This window comes from Protopterus annectens, chromosome 15.part0, assembly GCF_019279795.1.
Source record: "Protopterus annectens isolate FY-2018-M chromosome 15.part0, PAN1.0, whole genome shotgun sequence".
NCBI lineage: Eukaryota > Metazoa > Chordata > Ceratodontiformes > Protopteridae > Protopterus > Protopterus annectens.
In genome coordinates this window covers 425,017,563-425,041,073 of record NC_056749.1, presented here as the reverse complement: position 1 = coordinate 425,041,073, position 23,511 = coordinate 425,017,563, and the positions used below count along the sequence as shown (strand labels likewise).

General features: G+C 41.4%; 1 protein-coding gene across 1 annotated transcript in view; it reads right to left on the bottom strand.

Moving 5' to 3' along the window:
* The window catches only part of CD99L2 (CD99 molecule like 2), a gene marked incomplete in the record, with an annotated part of 1,047,726 nt that overhangs the window by 994,389 nt on the left and 29,826 nt on the right, over positions 1 to 23,511 (bottom strand).

Genomic DNA, 23,511 nt, shown 5'->3' with positions numbered 1-23,511 from the left:
CGGCACTTGCGAACTGCTTCTGCTTCGGGCACCGCACGGCAAGAAAGACTAATGTAATGGCATTGGTTGCATGCTTTATACCCCCTGACTACCTGACGTCATGGAAAATGAGACAGCAACTGACGCGGGACCCCAAGACTTTGTTAATCATGCCGACTGAGGGCTACCTGCAAGCAGATAACCCAAATGTGATGACTGCAACAGTGAAACATGAAGAACATCTGATAGTGCATGGAGCCTGCCCTGGAGCCTGCCCTGAAGCATAGGTATTTCCTGCAAGATTCCCTTATTGGAATGTGCAGGTAAGCTTCCTTTAATTCTAAGGTTGCCAACCAGGCATCTTTGCCTAGCATAGGAAGCAGCTGTTGTAGTGCTAGCTTTCTGAATTTTGGGATTACTAAAAAGGTGTTTAGAATAGAGTTCCAGGATAGGATGCCAGGAGCGGTCTTTTCTGGGTACTAGGAAAAGTCTTGAATAGAAACCTTGTCCCCTTTCTTCTGCTGGGACAGGCTGAATAGCCCTGATACTCAGAAGAGAGAGAACCTGCTGTAGAGCCTCTGCCTGCTGATTTTGGGGTAGGTCTGGCCAACCGTTTGAGGTTGGTAGGGTGTGGAAGTGGAATCTGTATCCTTGGGAAACTATATTAAAAACTCATTTGTCCTGGGTAACGAGTTCCCAGTTTTTTGCATGCAGGGTGAGCTTTCCTCCTAAGGGAGCAGGGCTTGGAAGGGTTAAGGTTAAGTCATCGTTTCATTTTTCTGTAGGGGGGTGCCTTACTACTTCCTGATTTAGAAGTGGGAGCCCCCCACTGTTTAGGCCTGTGCGAAGCTTGAGACTGTAACCTAGGTGGTTTGCTGCTCCTGAGTTTGGACTGAGAAGGCCTGGAAGAGGCTGGAAAGGACCAGTTCTTTGAAGGCCAATGCATACTAAATCTGGGAGGCTGTACTTGCAGGAAATCTTTAACAGTTTGCATAGATTTAGCTTTTTCGTCCATCTTGTTGATGACTTCTTCTGCTTTGTTGCCAAACAGGCGGTCTTTGTTTAAGGGGGCGTCCAGTAATTTAGCTTTAACATGATCTGGCAAGTTTTGCTCCTTAAGCCAAGCATGCCTTCTAAGTACAGACCCAGTGACAGCAGCCCTGCAAGATGCTTCTAAAGAATCAAAACCACATTGCAAATTATGTTTACCAACTTGCTCTGCAGAATGCATTAAATCCTGTAATTCTTTGTGTTCAGCACAATCAGGAATCAACATCATTTTCTGTTTAAGTAGCCCCATAATATGCTGCTGGTACTTTAACATGTGAAACTGGCAATTTAAAGCACTAATGGCGAAACTAGCAGAAGTATATACCTTCTTACCCAATCTGTCCAAGGCTCTAGAATCTCTGTCAGAAGGGGTAGGGTTTTTGGCAGCAGTAGCTTTAATGCCCTTTGGTCCTTGGGAAATGGTCTCTGGATTCACAGTAGGATTCATGAAGAGAAACTTGAGAGTCAGGTACTCTGCATTACCTGTCAGGTTTTCTGGGAGCTGGAGGTAAAGTGTCTGGGGAAAGGTTAGATTCCAAGAAAGCATCATCCACAATGTCCAGAACAGGAGGGATAGCCAAAGGAGTAAGAATTCCCTAAGCCTCTTTTTGGAGTATTGTGGAAAAATACTGAAGTCAACATGTTTTGTATTCTGTATTTAAAGGGTTAAGCAGAAAAATGTTCACTGCGTGCAAACTGAAATGTTCTGGAAAATGTTGATCACTGAGGAATGCAGGAGTTAATCTTAAACTGCTGATAAAGTTAATGGTGCCAGAATAACTGTGGTACTGGCTGGTAAAAACAAGTAATCAAACTATCACTTCTAATGAATGTTCTGTGTGCTACGTGTATGTACGTGCAGGAGGGTCTATATAAGCAGAACTCAAAGTACAAGTAGCCAGACTGCTGGCATATTACTATCATGTAGCAGATCTCCATGCATGTAAAATAAAGCTGTTTTACTTGCTTACAAGAACTTGGTGTGATTCTTCCAGAATATGTTAGAAGAGTAAAATCTTCGACATAACTGGCTAACGTTAGGGCTGCCCCTGCACGGCGAATCGAACAAAGAGAGGCTGAAAACCTGCGCAGGTGGAGAGAGATCAGGCTCTCCTCGAATGAAAGACCTCCAACTGAAACAGGTTGAAATTAGAGGCCAGTCACTCTTTCCAGATTCAATCCGTGAGGTGGCAGCGAAACAGGGCGGAGGAATCACAAAGGTAAGCAAAAAGAAAAGCTATTTTTTGTTGTTTCTGATTGGATTTTTGTCTAAATTTTAAGGGACTAGTCAAGGGAGAAATTTAATTTTCTCAAAGTATAAGGAGTATATGTGAATAGATTCCATATACAAGAGATCTCAGGAACAGGAATAGTTTCTCGTAAGAGAAATGGGAACAGGAACCAGTTAGCCAAAGGTGATGACATAACTAAAGATAAAAAGTTTATGTTTGATTTACACCCAAAGAACGTAAAATATTTAGATAAATAGAAAAAAGATCATGGGTTTAGTGGATGTTTAAATAAGTCAGAATGTCAAAATCTAGTAAGATTACTGTGCAAACAGGCAGGAAATAAGACAAGGAATCAAAAGAAGGTGGGGTTTCCCCAGGCACAGAAATGGCTGGAGGAAGCAAATAAAAGACATAGGGAACAAAATTTGAAAAAAGGGTGTGGTAATTCAAGTGAAAGAGATGTGTACTTTGTTAAAAAGGAAGATAGTAAAACTTCCAAGTGTGTATAACCAGAATGCAGACTCTCTTAGATAAAATAGAAGAACATTGGAAGCCCAAGGCAGATTGGACTTGCATTAATCAATGCATTCAATCAGATGACGAAACCGTAGACAGTTATCTACATCGTCTCACACAATGTTTTGATGCTCATAGTGGGTTGATTAAGGTAGAAAATCAGGAAAATGACTCGCCCTATGAACAGCAACTGAAAATGCATTCCTAAAGGGCTGCAAGACAGCCATTGGTAACTTTATACAAAAGCATATGATCACACACAGGACAGCGCGTCTACAGCCCCTTATGGATTATGCTAGACATGCTGAGAAATACCTGAAGGAAAAAAAGGATAAAAAAGCCCAGACTTTTACAGTTAGTGAAGATGGAACTTTAATGTTAGTTCAAGGTTCATGGACCGCGGAAGAAGACGTAGATGGAGGGTATGAGGAAGAAGAACAAAGTGAGAATGGGGAAGTAGGTACAAGTGAAGGCAATTGGTGGGAACAGGAAATGGCAAAAAATGAGGAATATCAAATGGTAAATCTAACAGCACTAGCATCAACTATGCAATTGGAATCCCAACCAGTGCCAAACTTATTATGGTCGCAGGGTCAGCACGATATTGGACTGATTAGAATGGCAGGACAGGTAAAGATTACACCCAAGTCAGAATTTAGACCTCATAAACAGCAGTATCCCTTGAGCAGAAAGGCAGAGGAGGGCATTTTACCGGTAATCTCAGCACTTTTGAAAGCTGGAGTATTAATTCTGTGCACAGACTCACCGTAGTACGCCTTATTTCCAGTAAAAAAACGGATGGGACATGGAGGATGGTACAAGACTTACAGGCAATAAATGCCACAGTGGTACCTCGGCCCCATGGTCCCAGATCCGTCTATTCTGCTGAACGATATCCTTCCTACGGATAACTACTTTTCTGTAATTGATATCAGTAATGCCTTTTTCTCTATTCCCTTGCAGAAAGATAGTAGATTTTGGTTTGCATTTACGTTTATGGGCAAGCGTTATACCTATACCAGGTTACCGCAGGGACACTGCGAAAGTCCGACCATCTTCTCACAAGAGATGTCCACCAATTTGGCTCAGTTCCAACCAGCCCAAGGGTGCCACCTACTGCTGTACGTGGATGATATCCTCCTGGCCGTGACTACGGAAGAACTCTGCAAGTCCGAGACTATTCAACTACTACACTTTCTGGCACACGAAGGACATAAGGTAAATAAGTCTAAGTTACAATTTTGTAAATTAGAAGTATGTTACCTGGGTTATACTATCTCTGGGAAGGGCAGGCGATTAGATGACAGCAGAAAGAATGCTATTTTACAAGCCCCCATGCCAACTACAAAAAAAGAAATGATGTCCTTTTAGGCATTACGAACTTCTGTTGTAGTTGGATTCCCAACTACCGAAGAAGTGCACCGCTATCAAACTTAATTTTGCAATACCGATGGCGGCAAAAGATTTGCTGCACTGGACAGACAAGGCAGTACAGGCATTTACTAGGATCAAGCAACTGATAGCTGGGTCAGCAACATTGGGGTTTCCAGATTACAGTAAGACCTTTATACAGACTGTAGATTGCAAGCAGGGATTTATGACATCTGTTTTAATGCAAATGTATGGAGATAAGTTAAGACCATTGGCATTTTACTCTAGCAAATTAGACTCAGTAGCACGAGCATTACCACACTGTGTGCAAGCAGCAATTGCAGCCGCTTTGGCGGTACAAGCGTCTGCCACGTTGGTATTGTTCCATGATCTTACGTTAAAAGTCCCGCACTCTGTAGCAGTCATCCTTCTGCAGGACAAGTTAACATTTCTGTCACCTAGCAGACATTTATCTTGTATGACTACGCTGTTATCACAGCCACACATGACAATTGAGAGATGCACTACCTTAAATCCAGCGACATTGCTACCTGTTGCTGAAGACGGTATCCCGCATGTATGCTTAGATCTCATACATTCTAAAGTTCTACCAAGACCGGATCTTAAAGATCAACCCTTACTACATGCGGACTGGACACTGTTTGTAGATGGGTCAGCACGCAAAACAGAAACAGGCACCACGCAGGTAGGGTATGCAGTTACTACTGCAACTCAGATAATAGAGGCAAGACCACTCCCCAGGTACTTATCCGCTCAAGCAGCGGAACTGATTGCTGTGACAAGGGCATGTCTCCTTTCGGAGGACAGGAATGTCACTATCTATACGGATAGTCAATATGCCTTCTCTATGGTACATGTGTTTGCTCAGCAATGGAAAAATAGGGGGATGGTTACAACCTCGGGGAAAGACATTATGCACAAAGAACTAATCCTTGAATTACTACAAGCCGTCCAACGGCCACGGGGTTTGGCCATCTGTAAATGCGCTGCTCATACCCATGCTAAGGACCCGGTATCACTTGGTAATGCCCTAGCAGACAAAGCAGCCAAAGAGGCAGCTATGTCCAGTACCTTTTCACTTGAAACCACACCTACAGAATTACAACCAACAGATAAATTTGATTTGCAAACCTTACAAGTCATGCAGGAACTTAGCACAGTACAGGAAAAACAACGCTGGACTAGGTATGGTGTTAGGCAGAACAAAGGAATCTATGTGGGACCGGATAATAAATATGTTTTACCTACTAATCTTTTTAGATATGCAGCACTAGTTGTGCATGGCCCTTCCCATCTGGGCCCTGCAGCTATGGTTAGAATTATCCACCTTACCTTTTGGACCAAGGGTTTCATTGCATATGCAAAACGTTTTTGTCTATCCTGCATAGTATGTGCTAAATACCACGGGGGAGGGGTCAGAGTTGCTCCGGCATCATTTCCAACACCCCCCCCTATCCTTTTCATACAATATGTATGGACTTCATCGAATGGACCCCGGCACAACTAAAGAAGTTTGTGTTAGTGATAGTGGATGCATTTACTAAGTGGGTTGAGGCCTTTCCGGTGACACATCCGGATGCTCAAACAGTGGCTAAAATTGTGGTCAATCACATCGTCCCACACTTTGGACTTCCTACACGCATCTACTCTGACAACGGCACGCATTTTGTCAATCAGATCATTCAGAAACTGTCTACAGTTTTCCAAATTGAATTGAAACACCATTGTGCCTACCACCCACAGTCAGCAGGGTTGGTGGAATGCCATAACGGCATTCTAAAAGGCAAGTTGAGAAAACTCATGGCGAGACACATCAGTCTTGGATTACCTGTCTACCTCTAGCCCTCCTTTCCATGCGGACAACTCCCAACTCAAAAGGAGTCACCCCATTTGAGTTGTTGTATGGGAGACCTTATTACGTCCCGCAGTGGCAAAACTTGTTGCCTGCGGAACGTGAGGGTGGTGAGGAGTTAGCTGAGTACATGAGGAAAATGCTGACCAATTCTAACAGCTGTTTAACGAATGATTATTTTTCAGGTTCAAGAGACGGAAGTCGCAGCAGTAACCATGAAGGACAATAATGAGAATAAGAAAAAATGGTTCTATTGCAATGTTTTATTGTTTATAACTATTGTGATTGTAATATTTCTGTTTTGGACATTTCTGTCTTTTAATGAAGCTAGCCATTCAAAAAGAGACAAACACACCAGCTGGCATCCAAACTTTAATACATATCAAGCGATTAAATATGCATATGCATCCTCAATGAATGTCTCAAATTGTTGGGTATGTACTGCAATACCTACTGTACACAGTGGCTTAATGTTAGGGACAGCCCTCTGGGAATAAATGATACTTGGAATAGTTTGTTGTTTGAAACCACAGAAGTACCACTGAGAGACAAGGTGGCTGCCTCTTCTGGGGCCAAAATGGAACAGTGTGTTTTCAAAAGATTGGGAAAGTTAAGGTGGGGCTGAGCCAATGTAATTTGACAATAGTTCATAATTGTACCCTAGAAGGGCAGTGTGAGACCAAGTTTGGAGCTATAAAAAGACATCAATGTAAATGATATTAGTTTTGTTGAAAAAAATGCTGTATGTATATGGCCTGTTATTTAAGGGCTAAAGCCAAATGGGAGTTATGAATTTGCAACCAATATTACCATCAAAACAAATGATTGTTATTTTATTTGTGGTAGGAAAGCATATAAATGGTTACCATATGGCTGGTCAGGAAGTTGTTTTTTGGGATATCTGATACCAGCTATCAGGCACGCAAATGTGTTGCCTCAAGGTAAAATACGAAATGCACGTTCTCTTAATAAACCTATTAATCCCGTTGGTAACATTGATGCGTCATGGATTTATCACCATGACTTGGCACACGTCAGCAGCAAAGGACTCTCACATATGGACCTAGGCGATGATGTAATTGCTTGGGCTGGTATTTTGCCAGCGTATGGGACAGTAAAATCCATCTGAGAACTGAGAAAACTGTCAAAACTGTTAGAGACTCTGAGTAATGTGACATTTTCAGTGCTAGAATTGGTGATGGGCAATTAACGCGATGAGAACCGTGAGTGTTGCAGAACCGTATGGCTCGATTTCACCCTAGCGGCGAAGGAAAAATAGTTCAACAAGTTTTTGAACTGACTAAACCTGGTCCAAACCCCTTGACTGACTTTTTCCAAAACCTGTTTGGAAACTGGGGTTCTGTGTTGATGAACATTTTAATTGCTGTATGTGTTGGTGCAATCATATTTTTGCTGCTTGGCTGCTGTTGCATACCATGTATCAAAATGATAATATCGAAGGTTATCTCTGCCAATGCTACAAAAGCATATTTCTCTGATTATGAGAAGGTATACAACGATCTGGGATTGTGTAAAATAAACAGTATACAAAATGTTGTAAGGGGGGAAATGTGGAAAAATACTGAAGTCAACATGTTTTGTATTCTGTATTTAAAGGGTTAAGCAGAAAAATGTTCACTGCGTGCAAACTGAAATGTTCTGGAAAATGTTGATCACTGAGGAATGCAGGAGTTAATCTTAAACTGCTGATAAAGTTAATGGTGCCAGAATAACTGTGGTACTGGCTGGTAAAAACAAGTAATCAAACTATCACTTCTAATGAATGTTCTGTGTGCTACGTGTATGTACGTGCAGGAGGGTCTATATAAGCAGAACTCAAAGTACAAGTAGCCAGACTGCTGGCATATTACTATCATGTAGCAGATCTCCATGCATGTAAAATAAAGCTGTTTTACTTGCTTACAAGAACTTGGTGTGATTCTTCCAGAATATGTTAGAAGAGTAAAATCTTTCGACAAGTATCCTGGCTTTACCAGCGGAAATGCTCCCTAAGAGTGTACAAGGTTTCACCAAAAGAAAAATCTTCTGGAGGGGAAGCAGAGGGAATGGAATCCTCTGCATCAGAATCCTCATAGGTAGATAAGGGCAAATCCTGGTAATCAGGAGAAACAAATATCAGATTCCTGATCAGAAGGAAAATCAGTTCTAGGTCTCAGAGGGTGAAGGCTGTCTTTCCCTAATTAAGGTAATAAGGTCTTCAGCCATTCTAAGCATTTGTTTTTTAGGCATATGGGCCTGAGCATGTGGTCTGGATGTCGGTTTTCAAGGCGTGGGTCGAGTTTTAGGCCAGGATGAAGAAGATGGCGTCTGTTTAAAATGCAAGTCTGTAGGCCTGAATACACCCCTCAGAAGCCGGTGCCTGCACAGCGGCTTCGGATCCATCCAAGGTAGAGACATCCGCAGGTTCCATAGTTGAAGAAGCATCTTGTAGCATACTGGACTCCGAATGGCTATCAGGGGCTGCAAAAGTGCCTCACTGAGTACCGGCAGACTGGCGACTAGCTTACCGGAAGCGTCATCGGCAGTTTTGGACCTATGCGGTCTGTCTCTGTCTTTATCCTTACATTTTTTCAGAATATCGGTAGTCGGATGGCTTACCAAAGCCATTTCTGGATAGTTATACCAAGTACCAAAATAATTTGCTGCAAACATAGCCCAACGATGAATAGTTCGGGGGTTGAACAAGGTACAAAACCAACAGTGAAGGACGTCGTGGTCTGGGCCTAAGCATGGAATGCAGTACAAATTAAAATCTTTATGAGGTATTTGCTTTCCACATGTAACACAATTGTTAACTTTTACTGACATTGGTTAAGAGCAAGAAAAAGGATCCCCAACGGGGTACTTAGCTTTTTTGAAGACTTCTGAAATTTTCGTATTCGAGTTTCAGAACCGGAGTCGGCCGACCAGCACTTGCGAACTGCCTCTGGCACCGTGCGGCAAGAAAGACTGATGTAATGGCATCGACTACATGTTTTATACCCCTGACGACCTGACGTCACGGAAGAAGAGTCAGCATCCGACACAGGAATCCAAGACTCTGGTATTCAGGCCGGCTGAGGGCTACCTGCAGGCAGATAACCCAAATGTGATGACTGTAACAGTGAAACACGAAGAACATCATGCCAATTGTCTGGTTGCTCTAAAAGGTTTCCACAAACACATACATAAGTCTGCACGCATGCGCGCGCACACACACACACACACACACACACACACACACACACACACACACACACACACACACAACATTTAGACTTGCCCTTATGGTCTGAGTCATGACCGAAAAGATTCTGAAGACCAATTCATTTACCCAGTTAACAAACAGATATAATTCAACTACCACTGTCCACTTTCTGTTCATATTCCACACTACACAACCACAGAAACACATAACTTGAGACTTCTCTGTTCACTACATATACAACATTTTTTAAAACCACAGCTTATAGTTTCAACATCTGTCTGCAGAGAGCATATTTCTGTGCAGTGATGCAGTTATTTGCAAACAGAAAAGTTTACAGTTAAAAAAAAAAAAGATATCACACTATCACGTAGTCTTAGTAGCTGTATTAAGTTAGAAGAAGCTACTCTTTTTATATATTTTATTTTGGCTGCATGTTGTGTTAACTCAGGGTCTTGTACCACTGAGTTATGCAGCACTAACCGATGACGTGGGGTGTGGTATAGTGAAGATTTACCCATGGTTGGTGTGGGTCAATCATGACGGCGAAGCCCGAGTGACTAAACAAAGAAAACCATGGGTACATTTTCAATATACCACACCATGGAGTCAGTCATTGCTATTATAAAATGACATTATTTAAGAAAAAAAAAAAAATGACTTACGTTTCTTAAATAATGTCTTCGTATGAAGGCTCTGTGGTGTTCTTCCATTTTTCTCGGTGCTTTTTTTGCTGCACTGGGCATGCATATGTGACTTTTGTTCCCACACTTATGCAGTACATCAGTGCTGTGTGAGAGCTGCTGTGTATAGGAAGCAATGGAGAAAGGAAGATCTCAGTTGATTTTTTTTTTCCACTAAAAAAGATACTGGGAGACTTTGAATGTAAGGAGACGGGACATAGAAATAAAAGGATAATCAGGTACATTTTTCTAGTTTTGCATAACATACCGAATTATCCTTTTATTTGTGTCTGTCCCCTCTCTCTTGTTGATTTCAAGGCTCCAGTTTTCTAATTATTATTTTTTTAAGTGTAAGAAATGTGAATTTTTTTATCGCATATATTAAATGGAAGAAAGTCCAGGCGACTGGACCTTTTTCCATTGGTATACATTTGGATTTACAATGGGCAATCTGGTTGGGCTTACCAATCGGCGTGCTTATTTTTTAAATGTTAATGGCCAATCATTGTATGATAATGCATATAACCATGCCATCCTGTAATGTGTGCAGTTGTACTTTCATAGTTACAATACAGATTTTATTTTCAGCCTTTTCCATTTTCTCATCGTTGTATTACTCTGAGTAAATCGACTAGAATGGCTTTGGTATATGCCCATGCCTTAGGGCATCTACATATTGCTCTATCCATAAGGTATACAGGCAGCAAGCCAGGAATGAATTTGTGATTTCCCATTCATTGGTCCAAATTGCATTTGAATAGACTTAGGGAAGATATCTGCTTTATATGAATGGGGAGTCTGTTCCAGAGATGGGGTAATCTCTGTGACACATGCCTGTCTCTCCAACATGTTTTATGTCACAGATAAGGTTTAGATCCTTACACCAGGTTACTCTAGTGCTGGGAAGCAGATTTGTCAGGGCTGTATCAGAGAATGCCTTGTAGCTTTACGTATAGATCACCCCTCGGTAGTCCATAGGAGAATGAGTACAGAGACACAGCTTTAAGACAGTCTGTATAGGACATGTTATTTACATATGTATCCTTTTATAGAGAAACATGCTCAGTCAATAAATGTAATAAACTAATACAAAATAATTCAAATATGTATGCGGCCAAATTGTTGCTCTTTTATGAATAAAATTATCCTGGGGGATTTCAGTTAATTAAAAAATAGATTATGTAGCAAGCTGCAGGCTGATTTGCTTAGACTGCAAACTTTAAAGGATCACTACAGGGAAAAAATAATAATAAAAAAAAAAAAAACGCTTGCTTTTTTATCTTTTCTTGAATTTCTCGACATTGCTAACCTGTATTTATCAGAAAGCAGTAGTCGCTTGTAATTTTCCTATGTTTGCAACCCTCAATGCCCTTCTGTGGGCAGACATCTTAATCAGAGCTTGCTTTCTTCTAAAGCTTTCAGTCTCCGTTCCATTCACTTAGAAAGGAAGAACAGAGAAGCAATGTTAATTTTGTGAGGCTTCGGTACTAGTATCCATTTCTGTTCTGCAGTGCCTCTTACAAATGTTTTTTCTACTGATGTGTTACACATTCTATGAAACAAGCATCCAGAAATATTAACTCTGCTGAGATAGCAGACTTTTTTGGGGAGATACCGCTTTTGTGTGCTTCAGTTCCTTCTCAAAGTTACTCCTTCCACTTTCCCTCCCTCGGTAAGCCACAGTATCACATTTCCTGCCCTGCAAGGGTTAGTTGACACCTATGTACTACAAGACATCGGATAGAACTGTGTGGTGTGCCACTACAAAAGTGTTCCCTCATCTCTCTTCTTATTCATGTTATCTGAATAGCACTTTCCCAGTAAATAATGTTACAAAATATGTGCATCAATCATTAGCATACAGGAGTTAACTATTCCAGAAACTGTATTCTGCTCTGTTTATTAGAATTCATACTGGCTACTCAAGAGTTGTTGATATGTCTGCAAGCAAATGCTCTTATAAAAAAGTAATTTCTTTCGGCTTTTCCCAGTTAGGGGTCGCCACAGCAGAATATCGGTCTACTTATAATTGGCAGTGGATTTTTACACATCCATCAAATAGTCTTATTTCAGACAGATCATTGTGTACTAATGCAGCTGTCAGTCTTATTACCTCTCAGACAGGCCACTCATGTTACCTTCTACTTTTCCTTACTGTTGCTTTAGTATGCTCAGTCAGTGACATTTCCATTGCACATTTTCTGATGTCAGTCAATGTATTTCTCTGTAAGGGCTATATAATGCATACTATCACTGCCCCTAGCAATGTGCACACTTTTCTGTCCGAGTTGATGTAAATACCACTTTCCAGTCTACACTGCTACATCCTTTACTATTCACTCCTATGTAAGGATTTTGACAGTTTCTTGAGAAATAAAGAAAATAACCGTCGTAAATTTTGTTTCATATTACTGTTATTTTAAGAGATCTGCAGATGAACTAGCAACAGTTTCAGTGAATTTTGTTGCAATTCTATTAACTTTTTCCCTCAGTGATTATAATTATTCAAAAGTGCTCAAATGTACCACCAAAATTATGCATCTCTGTACAATCGCAATTGCAACATCCATGGTCTAAACCAAACACCTCAAGTCATACCAACACACCATTGATCATGCTATAGATGCCTTTGGTACACTACACTCCGAGTAAATATACAAATGCATGTTCTGCAGCATACACTGCATTCCCATAGCCCTTTCCCTCATACACCACCAGAATCCCCATATCGAAAAGGTGAAAAGATATACTATCTAGAGAGTGAAATACTATTTGTATGATATGGGCATTTTATAGCATATCAGCAAGACTATCAAACAAGAGATAGACTAGACATAATGAAGGTAAGTTAACAAAACACTTTTCTCCATTGCATCTATCTACCCAACATACCTACAGGGAGCGAGACATACACACACTGTGCCAGGTAACCATGGGTCTTTGCCCACCTCTCCACAAAAACAATGCTTCAACAGCTAAAGGGGACCACAGATGTGTCACACCTGCTGCACTGACATCAGAAGCTCCTCCACCAAAACACAGTGATGCAACAGCTATGGGGGACTACAATTGCCAAGGATCTCAGGTTAGAGCATCCAACAGTTGCTGCAGGGAGCCCACTGCAATATTTGTTTAGCACACACACACACACACACACACACACACACACACACACACACACACACAGTAAACCATACTGCTTTGTCTACCTCTCCACAAAGTAAAGGTGCAACAGCTCTGGGGGACCCACAGTTGCTAAGGAAATGCTGTAGCAAGCCAACTGTACTGACACCTGAAGATTGCCCAACGGGGCAGGTATCAGCCCAGCACTGTTCGGCATTACACCATCCACAATAAATGCACACTGACACAGAGAGAGAATTGCAACAAGAGCCACTGAAACTGTTGCCAGGCCATCTGCAGATTGTTTAAAAATAACTGTGGTATAAAACTCAAAGCTTACGACAGGTCACTTATTTTTTATTTCTCAAGGAACTGTCAAAATTCTTGGGTATGAGTGAATAGTAAAGGATGTAGCTGTGTAGACTGAAGACTGGAAAGTAGTACTGACATTAACTCGGACAGAAAAGTGTGCACGTTGCTAGGGGCAGTGATAGTACGCATTATATAGCCCTTACAGAGAAATACATTGACTAACATCAGAAAATGTGCAATGGAAATTTCACTGTGCATACTAAAGCAACAGTCTACTGCAACAAATATATTCATAGCAAGAATATGTCTTGTATTGTTTTAAATACCTACATGTACTTTTACTGGCACACAACACAGACAGTTCTGTCTGATGTCTACTAGTAAGCATAGGTGACTAAACCTTGCAGGGCAGAATATGTGACACTGTGGCTTACTGAGGAAGGGAAAATGGGAGCAGTAACTTGAGAAGGAACTGAAGCACACAAAAGCAGCATCTCCCAAAAAAGTCCATTATCTCACCAATGACTTGATATTTCTGGATGCTTTTTTTCATAGAATGTGTAACACATCAGTAGGAAAAACATCTGTAGGAGAGTGCAGAACAGTAAGTGATACTAGTACAGAGGCCTCTCAAAATTAGCAGTACTTCTCTGTTCTTCCATTCTAAGTGAATGGAATGGAGATGTGACAGTCCAGCCATGGGCATTAGAATCTCAACAACTGTACTATCACATTGCACTATTGGGAAGATTTAGCTTTAAAAGAAAGCAAGCTCTGATTAAGATGTCTGCACACAGAAGGGCATTGAGGGTTACAAACATAAGAAAATTGGAAGTGACTACTGCTTTCTGAGATTAGCAATGTGTATCAATTCAAGGAAAGATAAAAAAACAAGTGCCCCCCCCCCACAGTGGTCCTTTGATGAGGATAGGAAGACTTTTCCAGAAGGGCAGTACAAGCCTTTGCAATTGCAGTAGCTCTTCTGAAGACGTTGCTCACATGCTAATGAATATTGCACTACTGGACCTTGTAGATGTGAAACCTCATGCTGCAGCACTACTACACACTGCAAGAACACACAGTTCTTGACCTCCACACCACACACACACACACACACACACACACACACACACACACACGTTTGTGAAACTGTTTTAACATGGGCTAGTCATGGTAAACAGTAGTGATTGCTAATGCAACCCAAACAGCACAACTAATTCTTACTTTGAGACACACTGAGCAGTAAAAAATACTGGCATAAGAGAAGAGACAGAAGAAAAGTCATGCACGACTTCTGCTCTGAGAAGAATGCCTATAAAATGGCTTAAAGACTAACTAAAAGCCAGTAAATACTTTAAAGGCACTGCTGACTGCAAGAAGACACTGCTGACTGCAAGACAACACTGGGTGACAGGCATTCACACAAATGTACATTCCCTCAAACTCACTACAGTAACATGCAAGTGATGCACTACAGCAATGACATCCAAACCTGGAAAGAAGACTCGGAAAGGAGGTCCTTAAAACAGTATCATGGTAAAACAATTGAAATGCAAAAAGAGAAAATGAAGGGGGCTGACATAACAGTTAAGATGTTTACCTTAAAGACATAAGGCGCAGGGTTTTACTCTCAAATGGTATAACAGGCTACACTTGGCCTACAGGGTAGTTAACAACCACATGATTAAGCATCTACATTTATTTATAATTTTGAAAGCACTACAGTGTAGAATACTTCTTAAATAGCAATTTTGCATGGGGCCGTGCCCCCAACTAAAATGTCATGCCTATACACACTTACTGTTACATAACTATAATTCCATGGTCACCAGGTCTCACAGGTGACTGCACAGGCAGTCTTATCATGTGTATCTCACAAGTTGGGCTTTGTGCCACCTCAATGTTAGGACAATCATTTTGCATGGGAGTGACTGGATGAAGCCTACCATCTCTGAGACTGCAGTGTCTCCAGTAAGTATCCAATTAAATATTTTAAAATGAAGGTTTCTAATATCTTCTTTGAGTCTCTGATAGTCAAGAAATCATTCAGCAGGTCTCAACATTTCTGCTTTTACTGCAGTGGCTGATGAAGTAATACAGGAATCCCATCTCTGGGAGTTATAATGTGACAAGCTGTTTATATATAACTGACAAGTGTACTACAGATACCAATTCCAAAATCGATGCATCAGGCAGACGGAGTAACATCAAAGGACAGTAAGTGAACAGTGAAACTGGGATACAACTAGCAGAAAGGCTGTAACACTCAACAGCCCATACAGTCTTAATACAGGACTACACCATTTATATTTAGCTCTTTCTTTAACTTACTGACTTCTGTTTTAACACTTGACTGTATGTTGCTTGTAATTTACTTATCAGCTGTTGTCATGCCATTGCACAAATCAACCCTGAAAATGGGTTTGGAAATATCTAGTGCTCTCACTCCATTAACAAAAGGAAGGAAATAAGCTGCCCTAATTATACCTTAAAACAGAATAAAACCACCACCTTGTTTCCAAATGTCATGGGGAAATATAGAGTATCAAAAGGTTGCTTCTATAAAATGTTGTTGAACAATATGTAATTACTTTAACAATGGGAAAAGGTACTCTAGGTCTCAGTGCCTCAGAACAAAACTAATACAGATAAAAATTCAGTCTCTGCTCTGTCATTTTCACAGCATTATCTGCACTTAAATTATTTTTCTTTATACACTACAGCAACAGAAAAGTACAGTTGTGTACACTTACCATAAATGTAGATGTTCAAGTGTATTCACTGTTGCAGTCATTACATTTGGGTTATCTGCTTGCAGTAGCCCTCTGCTTGCAGTAGCCCTCAGTCGGCCTGATTAACAAAATCTTGGGTCCTGTGTCAGTTGCTGTTCCATCTTCCATGACGTCAGGGGTATAAAACATGCACCCGACGCCATTACATCAGTTTTTTTTGCCTCAGATGTCAGGTGCCCCCCTAATGGGAAGCAATTAAATCTATAATACAAAGATATACCTCCAACAAAAAAGCAAATACACCAAAAAGCTTTTTGAGCATAGTAACTGAGAGTAGAGGTATAGCCAAAAGAAGAAAGGGGGCTGGAGGGAGAGAAACCAGGACTGTATGGTAAGTGTACACAACTGTACTATGTTCTTCGTGTTTCACTGTTGCAGTCATTACATTTGGGTAGATTCCCAAAATTAAGGTTGGGTGGAGGAATTTAAATAGAATTAGGACCAGCTATAAGACCCTGCAAGACTGCAGTGGCAAAACCAGCTTTGGATTTGGAGAAAATTGTCAAATGATAATGCTTGGTGAAAGTATGTACAGAACTCCAGGTAGCAGCTTCTAGGATGTCCCTTGTAGAGACGCCCCTGAGAAAGGCTGCAGAGGTAGATGCAGCCCTGGTTGAATGGGGTCCGATGCCCTGAGGGATAGTTTTTCCATGGTGCTTACAGCAGAAATGAATGCAGTGGCCTATCCATTTTGAAATGGTTTGCTTTGAAATAGCTTCCTCCTCTATCCCTGCAGCAAATGCCACCGCAGTTGTTCAGATTTCCTTTGAGGTTTAGTCCTGTCCAAGTAGAATCTAAGTTGTCTGTGCACATCTAAGGAGTGCAGTATCCGTTCCCCTTTGTTCTGTGGGGTAGGAAAGAAGGTAGGCAAATGAATGGACTGATTAAGGGCCACACTGGATACCACCTTGGGCATGAAGGAGGGATTGGTTCTGAGGGACACCCTGTCTGCATGAAAAATGATGAAAGGCTTCACTGCCATAAGGGCCTGTAATTCAGATACCCATCTTGCAGAAGTGATTGCTAAGAGGAAAGCTGTTTTCCAGGAAAGGAATGTTAAATCTGCAGTAGCAGCTGGCTCGAAAGGAGGAAGAGTGAGTTTCTCCAAGACAAAGTTAAGGTCCCAGGCTGGAGTTAGAGTTCTCCTGGGTGGCCTTAAATTTTTGGTCCCTCTGAGGAACTGCTTGAGCAGTGGGCGAGAGAAGAGGGGAGGCTCTGTGTTATAATGAGCTGAAATGGCTGAGGCATGGATTTTGATGGAGGAAAAGGACAAGCCCTTATGAAGCATCTCAGTCAAATATTGTAGAATCCGAGGTAAACTGGGCACTGCTGTGCTCATCCCTTGAGATTGGTTCCAGGTACAAAATCTTTTTCACTTTGCAGCATAAGATTTTCTAGTACTAGACCTCCTAGCCTCTAAACTGATATCAATCACGGATTTGCTGAGGGGTGGTAAAGGAGAGATTAAGTAATTAGCCAGGCTGCTAGGCTCAGGGTTTGCAGCTGAGGGTGCAGAATCTGGTTCTCCTGCTGAGACAACAGGGAAGGAGTCTGAGGCAGGTGCCATGGGGCCAAGCATGACACACTGCGCAGGAGGGGGTACCAGTGTTGTTGTGGCCAGTCTGGTGCAATTAAGATCATCCTTGGCTTGTCCTGTTTGATCTTTAGTACTACCTTGGAGAGCAGAGGCAGAGGAGGAAAGGCATAAACTGATGGTTTTTCCATCTGAAGGATAGAGCATCCAATTTCCAAGCTAGTTTGTGGGAAATCCTTGTGCAAAATTTGTCCAATTGATGGTTCTGGGGGAAGGCAAACAGGTCTAGATCTGGGCTCCCCCATTTGCTTGTTAACATGTTGAAAATCCTTGGTTCCAGTTTCCACTCGTGTGGGTCCATGAAGTTTATGCTTAATCCATCTGCCAGTGTATTTAGTTTTCCTGGCAGGAATTGAGCTTGTAGATTCACTTGGCTAGTCTGCAGAGAGGGTAAGAATGGGTACCTCCCCCTGCTTGTTTATGTACCACATGACTGTGGTGTTGTCAGTCTTTACCATTAGTTGTCCTGGAAGAATGTGGTCCTTGAAGGCTGTCAGAGCATTCTGTACAGCTAACATTTCCTTTTGATTTATGTGTAGGTGCATTTGCTCTGAATGCACTTCCCTGCCAGGTGAACCCCCCCCCCCCCATGCATAGTCGGAGGCATCTGTTGTCAAGATTTGGATGGCAAGGGGTAGTGTGAATGGCAGCCCCTTGTTTTGGTGGCAGGCCTCTGCCTACCAAAGGAACTCTAGGCGTAGGCAAGGTATGATAGGAACCACTGCTTCTAGATCCTGCAAATGTTGACACCATAGGCTTTTGAGATACCATTGCAGTTTCCTCATACGCAGCCTTGCATATGGAATTAGAAGAATGCAGGAGGCCATGAACCCCAAGGTTTGCAGTATTTGCATTGCAGATAACTGGGTTTTTGTGGCCACTTGTTTGAAGTAGGTTGGCAAACGAATCCGTTTCTCTGGCTTGAGGAAAGCCATCTGGGAAGTTGTATTCAAGCTTGCTCCCAGGAATATTTGTTGACAGGGTACCAGGTGTGATTTCTTTTCATTTATGGTGTACCCCAGACAAGTCAGCACCCTTTGAACAAAGGCCAGATGATTCAAAAGTATGTCCTGGCTTTCTGCCTGGATTAGACAATCATCCAGGTATGGGTATATTTGAATATTTCTTTGCCTGCAGAATGCAATGACTGTAGCTAGGCACTTTGTGAATACCCTGGGCGGAGTAGATAAGCTAAAGGGCAGTGCAGAGAACTGCGTGTATAGCCTGCTTTGAAGCGTAGGTATCTTCTGCAAGATTCCCTGATTGGGATGTGCAGATATGCTTCTTTTAAGTCTAGTGTTGCCAGTCATGCATCTTTGCCTAGCATAGGAAGCAGCTGGTGAAGAGGCAGCATCTTGAACTTTGGAATTCCAGAAAGGTGTTTAGAGTAGAAAGGTCCCGTACAGATGTCATGTATTGCCTTTTCTGGGTACCAGGAAAAAGTCTTGAATAGAAACCTTGTCCCTTTTCCTCTTCTGGTACCAACTGAATAGCCCCCATGCTTAAGATAGAGTACTTGATTTTGGGCCTCTGCCCACTGATTTGGGGGTAGATCTGGTCACCCGCTTGGTGTTGGTAAGATGTGGAAGTGAAATCTGTATCCTTGGGATACGATATTTAAAACCCATTTGTCCTGGGTAATGAGCTCCCAGTTTTTGGCCTGCAGACCAATCTTTCTGCCTAAAAGAGCATTCAGTTGGGAAGTGCTTGGAAATGTTAAAAGCAAGTCATTGAGACAGTTTTCCATAGGGGGGGGTCTTACTACTCCCTGATTTAGGTGTGGAAACCCCCCACTGTTTAATCTTGCGTGTCCCCTGGGACTGAAACCTGGGGTTTCTGCTGTGTCTGGGTTTGGCTTAAGACCTGGAAGGGGCTGGAAAGGACCAATTCTTAGAGGGCCAGTGCTTACTAAATCCAGGAGGCTGAACTTGTAAGAAATCTTTAACAGTTTGCATAGATTTAGCTTTATCTTCCATCTTTTTAAGAACTTCCTCAGCCTTGTTGCCAAACAGGCTGTCCTGATTTAAGGGAGCATCCAACAATTTAGTTTTAACATGATCAGGTAAAGATTGTTCTTTAAGCCAAGCATGCCTTCTGAGCACAGACCCAGTAACAACAGCCCTGCAAGAGGCCTCTAATGAATCAAATCCACATTGCGAAATATGTTTTCCAACCTGTTCAGCAGAATGCATTAAATCCTGTAATTCTTTATTTTCCGCACAGTCAGAAATAAACATCATTTTCTGTTTCAGCAATCCAGTAGCATGATGCTGATACTTTAACATATGAAACTGGCAGCTTAAAGCCCTAATGGCCAAGGCAGCAGAAGTGTAAACCTTCTTACCCCATCTATCCAGTGCCCTGGAGTCTCTATCAGAAGGGGTAGGATTTTTAGCAGTAGAAGCCTTAATGCCCTTGGGCCCTGTGAAATAGTCTCTGGATCCACAATAGGATTTTTAAAAATGAACTTGTGTGAATCAGGAACCCTGTAATATCTCTGTCAGGTTTTCTGGGAGCAGGAGGCAAGGAATCAGGGGCCAAACTAGATTCCGAAAAAGCATCATCAACAATGTCTAGTACAGGAGGAATAGCTAAAGGCCTATGCTGAGAGGCAGGAGTAAGAAATCCCTAAGCCTCTTTTTTGAATCAAAAAAATCCTGGCTTTCCCAGTGGAAATTCTCCCTTAGAGTATGTAAAGTTTCACCAAAAGAAAAATCCTCTGGAGGGGAAGCAGAGGGAATAGAGTCCTCTGAATCAGAATCCTCATAAGTAGATAAAGGCAAATCCAGATCATCAGAAGAATCAGAAAAAACAGAATCCTGGTCAAAAGATTCATAAACAACTTCAGTCCTAGGCCTCTTAGAAAGGGGGTTGGCTTCCCCTGATTAGAGTTATAAGATCTTCAGCTATTCTTATCATTTGTATTTTAGGCATAGAGGCCTGAGCATGTGGCCTGGGTGTTGTTTTTTAGGCATGGTTCGAGATTTAGGCCTAAATGAAGAAGGAGGCATTGGTTTAATATGCAAGTCCATAGGCCTGAATACACTCTCAGAAGCCAGTGCCTGCACAGCGGCTCCGGACTCATCCAAAGTAGAGACATCCGTGGCTTCCATAGTTGAAGCATCTTGCGGCATACCGGACTCCGAATGAGTCTCAGTAGGAGCCTGTGAATCAGAAGTAGAGGGTATCAGGGGCTGCAAAAGCACCTCACTGAGTACCGGTGAACTGGCGACTGGCTTAGGAGAAGCGTCGGCGGCGGTTTTGGACCTTGGCAGCCTGTCTCTCTCTTTATCTTTGCGTTTTTTCAGAATCCGGGTAGTCGAATGACTAACCAATGACATTTCTGGATAATTAAGCAGTGAACCGAAACATTTAGAGGTGAAAATATACTGACGATGAATACAGCGCTGATTAAATAAAGCAGAAACCCAACAGCAAGGTACATCGTGGTCAGGGCCTAGGGAAGGAATACAGTATGAATGAAAATCTTTATGAGGTGTTTGCTTTTCACAAGTAATGCAATTATTAACTGTTACCGACATCGGTAAGGAGCAAGAAAAAGTTTCCCCAACAAGGTACTTAGCTTTAGTTGAAGACTTCGGTTCTGAAACTCGAAAATGAAAATTTCAGGAGTCGGCCGACTGGCACTTGCGAACTGCTTCTGCTTCAGGCACTGCATGGCAAGAAAGACTGATGTAATGGCGTCGGCTGCATGTTTTATACCCCTGACGACCTGACGTCATGGAAGAAGGGACAGCAACTGACGCAGGACCCAGGACTTTGTTAATCAGGCCGACTGATGGCTACTGCAAGCAGATAACCCAAATGTAATGACTGCAACACATGAAGAACATCTGGGTAGTTCACTTAATCAGACTGTGAAAGAAACACGTACTTATTACCAAAGGTTGGTTTGCTCTATAAGGAATATGTAGCAGTGGTAATTTGTGCTATGTATGTGTGCAGTTACACACATTAAAAATAGCAGGATTACTGAAACATGAAATACAGTTTTGCAACATTTAATTCAATACTATTACACATAAATGGACAAAGTGAGGATGATATCCAAACTTTACAGTTAAGGTTTTATTGCTATGTAGAAAATGCATCATAACAAATAAAAACAATATGGAAGGACCAAATTGGAATAAAGCTACAGTGCATTTAAACATAGATTAGAAGTAGGAATTAAGTAAAGGACAAGATAAACAGGAAATCCTGAATGGAGGGGATAGCCAGGAGCAAGATGACAACTTAACACAAGTCACATTGACTGAACAAGGACACCCATGTTAACAGATGTAACAGGGGAACATTTACAGAAACAAACAAAGTCTGGTCTGTCACTTAAAATATTCCAAAAACACTTCTGTGCGCCAAAGAAAAAGATTTATTAAGCAAAGCTTTCGGGTTAACCATCCTTCATCAGTACATAACATTGAAATCAATCTAAAGTCATTTAAATAGGGAACATCATTAAGGCAGAACCAGGTTTAAATGTAATGGTCAGCTTGAAACCAATATTAGTTAAAAAGCAAAGAGAGAATATCTAGTTTTTTATATGCTTTGCAATTTACAGTTTATAGATTAGGTATTTTAAATATTTATCTTATATTTATATGTTTTTATAATATGATATATTAGTGTCTTAATTGTTATGTAAATAAGCAATATTTTAGTATATAATTGGAGGATGGTTTTGTTTGGCTGGCTGAATCGTGTATTAATGATGTTCCCTATTTAAATGACTTTAGATTGATTTCAATGTTATGTACTGATAAAAGGTGGTTAACCCGAACGCTTTGCTTAATAAATCTTTTTCTTTGGCGCACAGAAGTGTTTTTGGAACATTTACAGAAAGCTAAGCCTTCTCAGTAGGAGGTAACATAGTCCTCACAACTTCAGTCCAACTCAGGAAGAGTGACACACACAATAGTTGTTTTAAAACAAAATGATATAGTCAGTGTAGGTGAGAGAGCTGGTAGCGCTCTGTAAAACTAGATATCTGGTGGGGTGGGACCTTGGTGGGTAAGAGACTGTATCTGTGTTCAACATTGAACTAGGTTACTGTGTAAAGCCATGCTTAAGAATGCTAAACGTCAGTGATAGGAGATTACAATTATTTAGCAGGAAGCCAGCTAGCTCTTTGGAGAGCATCACACTGATACTCTCATCTACTGGACAAGAAGACAAACCTACAAATCTTACAAGTGAAGACCTGAAGGTGATGTTGGCTTTTGAGGAAAGTGCATTCAACAAGCAGGAACTTGCATTCAAGCCTAGGCTGGACAAACACCTTCATCAATGATATTTCTTGCCTCAAGTGTGTGCAATCTGGAGATATGTTGAAGCCATCTAAAATTTTACTCAGTCATGTTTTTCATCAAGATGTAGATGCACAAAGACATTCAGATTTTTGAATCATTGGATTCAACTTAGCATGCTTTCAATGAAGAAAGAAAAAAATGTTGCCAAGAGAAATAAGTCTGGATTTTCAAGAGGTGTCAAAACCATGCTCTGTTTGTTTTTATTTATTTGACATTTGTTTATTGGTATGATCTGTCTGGGTATGTATGTAACCATTTTCAGCAGAGGCCTGAGAAGAAAAACTCCATGGATAAATGACATTTCACCATACCTCTCAACCATACCGAATTCCTTGGTCTTTACCGGTTTTGAAGGTAAAATAATGGGGTGCCATGAATTTTGAGTGGCCCTCTTTAAAAAAATTGAAAAAAATCAGAAATTAATCTACAACTTTACATTTTTGGCTGATGT